The 10,315-nt window shown below is 51.2% G+C and overlaps 1 long non-coding RNA gene across 1 annotated transcript; it reads left to right on the top strand.

Annotated features, from left to right (window-relative positions):
- The first annotated feature begins 4,730 nt into the window (after nucleotides 1–4,730).
- On the top strand, nucleotides 4,731–5,721 carry LOC131999157 (uncharacterized). Its single transcript, XR_009399036.1, has 3 exons — nucleotides 4,731–4,847; nucleotides 5,090–5,259; nucleotides 5,418–5,721. It is a non-coding gene; the product is annotated as an uncharacterized LOC131999157 (long non-coding RNA).
- Nucleotides 5,722–10,315: the final 4,594 nt, after the last annotated feature.

The following is a 10,315-nucleotide window of genomic DNA, read 5'->3' as shown; positions in this document are numbered from 1 at the left end:
CGTACGACGATTGCCTAATTTGGATATTGATCAGACCTACAGCCAGATTTGAGGGATTTGTGGAGTCTGCATACGTGCCAATCCTATCAAGGGGAACACCTCGAGTTTAGCTAATTTGCATATTGCCAATCATAGTGAAGAAATGAATGGCAACTCCCTTAGGGGAACTGTGGGAAGATTAAAAAAAATTATATATGTATATAATATGTTTTATGTGATATAATAAATGTAGTATGTATCTACACTATATATATTCCTGGTACAGACTTCCTAAAACTCTTGGAACTTCCTGATAGGAGTGTCTTTTGTTACTAATAACAAGCTCTTGGACTAACCTTTAATTTATACTAATGTGACTTGGGGTGGGGGCCCCTCAGATAGTTCAGGATGGGGGCTGATCACAAGGATGGGGGAGGATCACCACCAAATATGTGCATAGAGAGTGGGAACTTTCAGCCACACCCCCACCCTGACCTCAAAGGAGGGGGAGGGCTGGCTACTGGATTATAAAAACTATTTGTTTAAAAGATTTTATTTATTTACTTGACAGAGAGCGAGAGAGCCCAAGGAGGGGGAGAAGCAGAAGGAGAGGGAGAAGCAGACTCCCCACCGAGCAGGGAGCCTGACTCGGGGATTGATCCCAGGACCCTAGGATCATGACCTGAACTAAAGTCAGCTGCTTAATGGGCTGAGCCACCCAGGCGCCCCTTTACTGTTTCTTTGTATCCTTTATAATGAGCCAGTAAATTTAAGTCAAGTGTATTCCTGAGTTCTGTGAGTCATTCAAGCAAATTATTGAAGTGGGGGGATGGGGGCAATTGTGGGAACCCGAGCTCATAGCCCACCAGAAGTGTGGTGGGCTATGGTATCTGAAGTGGAGGTAGTCTTGTGGGACTGAGCCCTTTAACTTGAAAGATCGGACACCAACTCCTGGTAGACAGTGTCAGAACTGGGATGACTTGTTGGATGACAGTTGGAGAATTGGTTGTTGGTGTGGAAAGAAACTCTACACAGCAAACAATTATACAGGAAAGGAGTTCTCAGAGCACCTGGATGCCTCAGTCAGTTAAGCATCCGACTCTTGATTTCAGCTCAGATCATGATCTCAGGATCTTGAGATGGAGCCCCGAATCCTGTGTGTGGGTTCTACACTCAGTAGGGAGTCTGCAGGGGATTCTTTCTCTCCCTCTGCCCCTCCCCCCCACCCTCTCTCTCAAATAAATAAAATCTTTAAAAAGGCAGAGAGGGAGTTCTCCGCTGCTCAGAGTAGGAACCCTGAGTTTCCTCAACCCCATGCTGGAAGCACGCTGTCTCTCATGCACAAGAACGTTTGCAATAAAGGGCAGATCTCCATCAGGAGACTCTGTGTGTGGCTCTGAAGAGCTTCACACCAGAGCTGACGCAGAAGAACATTCTAGGCAGCCACAGTTAGTGAGAGAGAGCATCTATACCAGCAAAGCGGGCCACCATGGGCAACCACCTCAAGCCCACGCTCCTTTTTATTTCTGCCCTAAAGCAAGGTGTATGTGTGGCAAACGCCTTCATAGAGACTTTCCTCTAAGTAGGTGGAATGATTCTATTTTCGCATCTTTTATGTTGAATAATCATATCATAAATGTGGAAAATGTAGAAATGCTGCCCATTTTGTCCTGGGGCCTCTAAAAACTATAGTTTGCTGCAAGGACCAAGGTGCTAATGCTTTATTCGGAAGATGAGGGGAAGGGAGTGAGGCCAGGAGCGCTGGGCTGCAACATAGGGCTTGTGGCTGGAGGTCCCTACAGCTAGCTTCACAAGCAACAGGCAGGGTGCTCTGCCTGGGGATGTGGCCAGAGGGTCACAAGGAAGAGTGGCACCTTGGAGCAGTCCAAGGAGGGACAATGGAGGGAGAAGATATCTGCCCAGCTATTTCCCTGCTCCTATTTCCCACCGGTCAAGTTTCACCTCAGTTGGAATGAAATCGCTCATAGGGGTTCATGGTGAGATCCATGCATGGGATGTGGTGTTTTATCCAGTTCTGAAAGTGGAGAGTGGCCTGGTGCTGGTGGCGCGCCAGAGGAGAGGAGGAAGGCAGATTGCTGAGTGAGTCGGAGTAAGCACCCCAGGTCTGCGCCTGCAGGGAGTTCCGTTTGGGTTCCCAAGCTGCTCTGAAGCCAGTAAAACGAGAGCCATGTGCCCACTGCAGGCTGAAGTGCCGTGTCTCCACCTGTAAAACGAGGGACTGACTGAGGATGACCCTCATGTCCCCCTGTTCCAATTCTGACCATTTCTTGGGGAGGTAGGCGACCAGGGGCCCAGCACAGCTCACTCACACCTCTGCCTGCTGCTGCCTAAGACCACAACTCTACAAGCCCTCTCCTGGCCCAGCCCAGCCAAGGCCCAGTAACGGAATCCACATTCCCCAGTCTCACCAGAGACCCACAGGTGAATCACACCCTGTCTTGCTGTTTGATTGCTAATGATTATAATAGCCTCCCCTATTAACATCTGTTACTGTAGCAACAGCTGTGTGTCTGGCATATAAATGTGAACATACACACATGCATCTTGTTTAATCCTGACCACAACCTTGAAGATGGGCATCACTTTCTCATTTTACAGATGGAGAAACTAAGGCTTGGATAGTGCTCTGGGATTTGTCCAAGATCACTGAGGAGTAAGAGGGGCCTGGGGTAGACTCAAAACACTCCGTAGTTTGAATTTCTATGGGGAAGCCAGTTGAAGAACATGCTAGAGGGGTGCCCATTTTCCCTTAATCAGACAGGTTTTCTCAAGATGCTATCAACTGGCTTGTAGCTGGTGTCCCCGCAGACACTTCAGGCTAAGGGTCCTGGGCGACTTCCTGTCTGAATGGGTGTGTGTGTGTGTGTGTGTGTGTGTGTGTGTGTGTACACGCTTGGCTGGAACAGTCTGGCCCTTTGCCCCCTCTTCAATGCAGCACAGCCCGAGAGCTTGAGAGCTGAGCTTGGGCCCCCATGGTGGGTCATCATCCAGACAGAGCTCAGGGGCACACAGCTCACAGGCTGAACTTGTGTCATCAGGCTTTGCCCATACTGTGTGGCCCTCCTCCTTGAGGAGACGCCCCCTCCAGCAGCTGGTCTGGAGCATCTGGCAATGCCTGAGAAACTGAACCCAAACCACCCTGGTCTGGGGCTAGTGTGGTATGAAGAGTGTCTCTTCCAAATCCTCTCAGTCAGGAAGTAGCTGCCTGGGACACCACGGTCATTCCCCTCAAGGGAACAAATGTGGAAATACTTTGTAAGCCAAGAAACTGCTGCTCTAAATTTGCTAAAACTGGGTCAATATTTGGCTTCAATCCCCAGGACAAATACCAGTATGGAAAAGGGTTTTATAGCTGTGGATGCTCTCTAGACCAATGAATGTAACCCGTCACATGTTGTCCAGATGGGCAGTGAATGGGGTGTTTGACAATGTTATCTCTCATTTGTTTAGAAGCAAAAGACACATTTTTAGAAAGTATTTTCAGAAGGAGCAAAGCAGCACAATGCAAATGGAAAAGATGAGGCCTGGTAGCTGGGTGATCAACGTTCCATAACAAAACTGTGTCTTTGTTTGTTTAACAAGTTCTTGTCCACTTGCAATGCCCTGTGAGTGCTTTCCCAAGTGCGGAAGCTTTCTCCTAGGAGGGAGGGTTTGGGAAGCTCTTTGGCCTCTCCTCCCCTCAGGATCTCCCCAAGTATCTCCCAATTAAATAACACTGCAGTTCCTCCTGGATCCTGTGGGGGTATCCTTCCCTCTCTTGGCAAACATGCCCTCAGGGTCCGAGTTGAGGACCCATGGTTCAAGGCACTGGGGTCTATCTGCATTTAGAATTCTTCACCATTTTAGCTTTGAATTTGTGGAAGTGAACTTCCGTGGCAGTGATGGACCCGATGTAGGGGCTCACAGCAGGCCCCCACCTCCCTGCCTCCCTGGACTGAGTTGTTGGCGGTGGCTCACTTATGGTGCGGTGCACCTGCCCACCTGGGCTCCTGCTCCTCGCCACCCCGCAGCCTCTGGCCCTCCTTCTCCAGACTCCCAGCAATAAGATACATCTGGTGTAGCGACAGGGACAGGGCGAGCCTCTCTCCCACTGCTATGAATATCCTGTCCTGGAGATTGGGACCTGGGTGGGGAATCCCAGGCCTTTGGGTCAGAAGATGGCCTGACTTGACTTCCTGGGGCAACTGTCTGGTGGCTGGCAGGAGGTGCGACCTCGTAGTCGGTGGGTCCCATGTGAGCGTGCCGTCTTGGGGCTCATCCACTCCCCCACCCTGCCACTGGCAGGTCTGCACTTGCCCTGTGAATATCCCCACACTGGAAGGAGTGCACCGTTCACTAAGTAAAAAGAACATTATGGTGGGTTGAGAGAAAAATCGCAGAAAGAAGGAAAAAGCTTTCCTTCTGCACTTTTTGAGCAAAGGACCCTGTAATTTCATTTTGCACTTGGCCTGGCAAATTATGGAGCCAGTGCTGTAGGCAGTGTTGTGCTGGGGCCAGCAATCACTGGCTCCCAGCTCTATGATCTGTGATGTCATGTTAGAAGCTTGAAAGAGCCACGGTGATAATACTAACAATACAGAAATCAGGCAAATGCTGCAAAACAGGACTTTTTTTTTTTTTTTTAAGCTGGTTGTTAAACATTTACTAGCATACTGTTGCACAGAGCATTAAATAACACAGGAAACTTCTTACTCTTGTTCTTTTCTCTGACGAAACCTGTAGGCCCAAACTTCTATGGGAACAGTGCAGAGCCAGGGAAGGAAGGCTAAGGGAGAAGATGGCTCACTCAGTGCCACGACAGACCCAAATCACTTCACTACTGTCACAGGGATGAGGAAATAAGAGAAGTAATGGGACTCACCCAAGGAAACACAGCAGGATAGCTGCTGAGCTCACGTTTGGACCCGAAGTCCTAGCTGTTGGGATAGGCTCATTAAGAACCTCACAGCGCCCGTCCTTGCACAGAGCTCAGCACGGGGTTCCGAGTTTCAGGGGTAAACTGGGATGAGGGTGCTCAGAAGGAGCAGGCAGGAGGGGAGCTGGGGGAAGGACCCTGAAGTCCCAACCCTGCCGTTTTGTCCTCTTCCAGGATCTTCACAGCCTGAGGCAGAGGTCTGGACAAATGAGCAACAGGACAGAACGTTCCAGCACCCACTGACTACATCAGAGGCACAAATATTTGCTAAGACCAGGAGCCTCCCAGACATGCTGGCAAGATTGGGGAAAGCAAGTGTATGGAGCCTCTCCCTCTGGGACCAGGTAATCCAGAGAAGGGAGAAGCCCCTTGAAGGTGTGTCCCTGACTCCATTCTCTTTGTCATATTTGTATATGAGTATCTCACACCCATAAGTATGTAAAGTCCTATCACAAAACACCTCCTCAGCCATGAATGGAACAGAGAGCTGACCATTTTACAGACAAAGAAACTGAGGTCCACGAAAGGAAGAGAATATGCAAAAGGACTGGGAGATGGGAGATCCTGAAGTGGAGACAGGACCAGAGAGCTGACATCCAACCAGTAGTCTCCCACCTGCACTGGCTCTGCAGCTCCCCTACTCAAGAACTTCCCTTGAAGGGCGCCTGGGTGGCTCAGTGGGTTAAAGCCTCTGCCTTCGGCTCAGGTCATGATCCCAGGGTCCTGGGATCGAGCCCCGCATCCGGCTCTCTGCTCAGCTGGGAGTCTGCTTCCTCATCTCTCTCTGCCTGCCTCTCTGGCTGCCTCTCTGCTGACTTGTGCTCTCTGTCTGTCAAATAAATAAATAAAATCTTAAAAAAAAAAAGAAGAAGAACTTCCTTTGAGCCTTGTGGGCTTGGACTAATTGCTAGTCACTGACTGACCCCCAGACCGTCTTCTCTGGTCAGACACCCCACCCCCCGCAACCTTGATTCTTACAGCTCCCCTGGGCTCTCCTTTCCAGAGGAACCTCTCTTCTCTTCTGACCTCCCAGCTCAGGGAGCCCTTCCAGCCCCACACCCTCTCCCAGTCTTGACCCTCCCGCCTTGCCTCAACTTCCAGTCCGGAAGGCTGCCACGGGGCTCTTGCCCTCTCAGGAGTGGGATCATGAAGGACTGGGAAGCAAAGGTCTGGGTCCCAGTTGCAGCTCTGTCACCAACTCGCCCCGTGACCTGGGGCTACCGTGCTCTCTCTGAGTCTCACTCAGAGCGCTTGTCTGGACTCAGCTCTCCTGCCTCACCAGGGGAATGAGAGTCTGGGTGGGAAAATCCTGGCAATGGACAGAGGCCACAGCTGCTGGGGTTCTTGTTGGCATCTGCATTCCCCAACTTGGGGCTCCATCCAGATCCATTGTCGTCCAGCCACACCTTGTTATTGACCTCTGCCTCTTCCCAGGCCATGGGGTGGGGGAGTGGGGGGGTGGAGAGGGGTGAGGTAGAGGGATGGGTGATGCTATGTCTGGCCTGAGAGCTCAGCTGGGGTGGGTCCCTGCTCTCCTCCACTGGCCCCAAGTGAGCCAGACCTGGGCATGGGGCTGGGGGCTGGAGGTTGGGGGCAGGGTGCTACAAGCAAGAGAATTTGGAGGCCACCTTGAGTCCCAGTCCTGAGGGTTCTGCCCTTCAAAACTCCAGGTTGTTAGCAACTTTTCCCAGGCAAGAACAAACTCCCTCTTGTCCTCTTCCAGGATCTTGTCCTCTTCCAGGATCTTCACACCGGCAAAATTAGAAAGAGCCCCTGGGAAATGCTGGAGTCCCCCCCCACCCCCGCAGACTCTTGGAGGGCTCAAAGAAGTGCTCCCCACAATGCCTAGAATCAGAGACCATCGCAGCAACGCCCTGCATTGTACAGATGAGAAAACTGAGACCAATAGACATGAGGGGACTTGCCACCACCGCCGTGGAGACGCTGGTGTGTTCAAATGGAGGGTCCTTGTCTTGAGGCTGCGTAGGCCGTCCAAGCACCAGCTTTTTATTTAGTTCGAATTTTTTTTTTGAGGTGTTTTGGAGGCTCACGCCCTTTCGGAGTCGCCGCCGCCACTGCTCCGGGTCTTAGCATGTCTAAGGCAGAAAGAGGACCAACACCCGCGGGCGCGAAGCGACCTCCTGGAACCGGTTCCGAGGTTTCGGACTTTCGGATCTCCCAGGTCTTGTCCGCCCTCCCAGAGCAACGGGGGCGGGCTCGGGGGCGGGGATATGGGGCGTGACCGGCGGCTGTGACTCCGCCCCCCCGGGCAGGCCCCACTCGAGTAAACAGGCGGCCGCGGCGCCTGGGGGCTTCTCCTGCAATCCAGGCGCCGAGTTACATCACAGTTCCCGGGAGTTTCCCGCCTCGGCGGCCAGGTCCCCGCGGCCCTTGCCCGCTCATCCGCCCGCCAGCCCACCACCGGTGTCCGAGGAGCAAAGGGGACCAGGAACCGCAGGGCAGGGAGGCCTCCGCGCTTTCTCCGGAGGCCCTGGGACTTCGTGGAAATCTGGCTCCGCTCGAGGGTGGGGGCTGCGCCTCAGTTTCCCCATCCGAAACCAGGGGGCTGAGTTAGGACTGTGCGTCTCCCAGCTGGGGGTGGGGGGTGGGGGCGGAAGGATGCGCCCTGAACCCAGGAAGAGTGGCGGCCCCTGGGGTGGGCCATGACTCTGGCCGGGGTTTCCATTTTGGCGGGGTGGTGGGTGCTCGCTGAGCTATGTAACCCAGAACGCAGTTTCCCCCCGCCCCGCCCCCGCCAAGGCCTTAGGCACCACTCAGCCGCGCAGGGGACGGATGACTTTGTAGTATCCTAGCATCCCCCTCTCTCCACTTGCTGCGGACACAGACCCTCTAGGTAAAATGAAAAACGTAGTCACAGCGTGCCACCTTCCTGCTTGTTCGTGCCGGCTTTGTAAAAGATACTAGATTGCACAAACAGGAGGCAGTTTTCCGTGCAACATCAACAGCTTCCCCCTTGAAGCCTGAGAGGAAAATGCTGCTTAAGGAGTCAGGGGCCCCTCGCACTTGGGAGACACTCAAGCAGAATGTGGGCCAGAGCCCACAGGAGGGTAGTAGAAAGGATGCTTGCTGTGATCTCCCCAGGCTGCAAAGTCCTGGGGCTCCAGGATTTGGTGATTCTGCAGCTGCGCTGTCCAATAAGAAAACCCCTAGCCACGTTTAGCTACTGAGCACTTGAAATATGGTCAAACCCCCAGAGCTGGCATGATTATTTTAAGACCTTTGAGAGTCAACCAATGCAGAAAACAGCTTCCCTTATCTGACCAAAAGGATCAACTTCCTGGAAGTGAGGCTATAAATTCCCTCAAGAGAGCTTTGTGGCCTGGAAGAAGACGAGAGACCATTCATACCTATACAGACAAATATTATCACAAACTTTCTTACCTTTCTTATGTTCTCCTAAAAATCCATTTGCGTTTCCTAAAGAAATCTGTTTTTCCCATTGAACTATTTCTCCCCCACTCTCTCTTCCCTACTAAGGTATGTAAACCTCCAACTGTAATTAAGGAGACTGCTGCTTCCTTGGTTGGCTCCTATATGCCCAGGAAATACCCTTTTTCTCCAGTTAATTTTCCTTTTGTCAATTTAATCTGTAGGCCCCAGCAGCTGCACCTCTGAGGGTAGGAGAGAAGTTTTTTCCTCCCCTACAGTGGCTAGTCCACATTGATAAGTGCAAGAAGTGTAGAATACACACAGGAGTTCAAAGGCAGCATGAAATAAAAGAATGTAAAATATAGGGGCACCTGGCTGCCTCAGTGGGAAGAGGATGCAACTCTTAATCTCAGGGTCATGAGTTCAAGCCCCATGTTGGGTGTAGAGATTACATAAATAAATAAAACTTGGGGGGGGGGGGAGAATGTAAAGTGTATCATCAATAATTCCATATATTGATTACATGTGAAATCATATTTTGGATAAATTGGCTCCAATAAAACATATTATTAAACTTAGTTTCAGCTGTTTCTTTTTCCTTTTTTCCTGTCTACTAGAAAAACTTCAAAAGATATATTGGGGGGTGCCTGGGTGGCTCAGTTGTTAAGGTCTCCTTTGGCTCAGGTCATGATCCCAGAGTCCTGGGATCGAGCCCTGCATCGAGCCCCTCATCAGGCTCCCTGCTCGGCAGGATGCCTACTTCTCCCTCTCCCACTCCCCCTGCTTGTGTTCCCTCTCTCACTGTGTCGCTGTCAAATCAATCAATCAATCAATCTTAAAAAAAAAAAAAAGGCAAAAACATATGGGGTTGGTATTATATTTCTATTGGAAAGAACTCCTAAATGTCAGGTAACCTTGTGTCTTTGGGTTTACTTTCACCAGGCAACCTCACAAGGATTTATTAACTGAATGCTCTGTGTCAGGTCCTGAGCCGCTCTGGCAGTTGGGGGGTGGAGAAGGAGGAGGCACGGTGCCAGCCCTCGGGGAAGCTGCCAAGCCCCTCTTGGCTCTCAGCTCAGCCTGGCTGGGTCCTCCTCCCCTCCTCCACATTCCACAGGACATTCAGGCCTGCCCAAGGTTGGACAGAGGGTTCTGGGGCCTGCCAGGGCTCTGGGAACTTAGGGAAGGAGCTTCACGTGGGCCAAGGGTTCAGAAGACAGTGTGGCCAGTGGCCAGGAACCATGGCTGGCCTTTGAGAGCTGTTCCCAGGCCAGGACCACAGACAAGCTGTTCAGCTGCCCAGTCCCCGGCCTCACTGCCCAGCAGCCCCTGGCTGTCTTCTCGTGGCAACAGAGCCCTCCACCTGCTGTGCCAGCACCACCGGCTCACTCATTTTCTCTGACCCTTCCTGTTCCCCCCAGGCTCTGTTCAATTAAAAGATGTTTCTGATAATTATTCATTCAGGGGTACAAGCTGCAGTCTGGGGACAGAAGATATCCTGGACTCAAAAAAAAAAAAAAAAAAAAAAAAAAGAAATTAACATCACCAAAGCTGCAGCTGGTGTTTCTGATAGCAGCCCACACCTAGCAATTTGGAGGGACGATCCTGCCTGGTGTGACCCAGGTTTAACCCATGCAGCTGATAGGCATGTGACAGCTTTACAGCCCTATAAAGCTACCCAGTCCTGTCCATAATTAAACAACCTTATCTAACTTTCCTGTTTCTTCTCCTATATAAACTTGCTCATACTAATAATAGCAGACACTCATCATGCTTGTAGTGTCCCAGGCTCTGTGTTAGTAGCTTACAAAGCTTAATTCATTTAATTCAGTAAATATAAATTTAAATTAGACAACAACTCTGTGATGGAAGTAGTACTATCCTCTGTCATTCATGGGTAAAGAAACTGAGGCACAGATAAGAAAGGTCACACAGCCAGAGAGGCCCAAAGTGGGATTGAAACCAGGCAGTGTGGCTTTCGTGTTTGCGCTCCAGATTACTTTGTTACAC

This window comes from Mustela nigripes, chromosome 13 (assembly GCF_022355385.1).
Source record: "Mustela nigripes isolate SB6536 chromosome 13, MUSNIG.SB6536, whole genome shotgun sequence".
NCBI lineage: Eukaryota > Metazoa > Chordata > Mammalia > Carnivora > Mustelidae > Mustela > Mustela nigripes.
The sequence above is the reverse complement of the archived record's forward strand: the minus strand, read 5'-3'. Positions and strand labels throughout refer to the sequence as shown.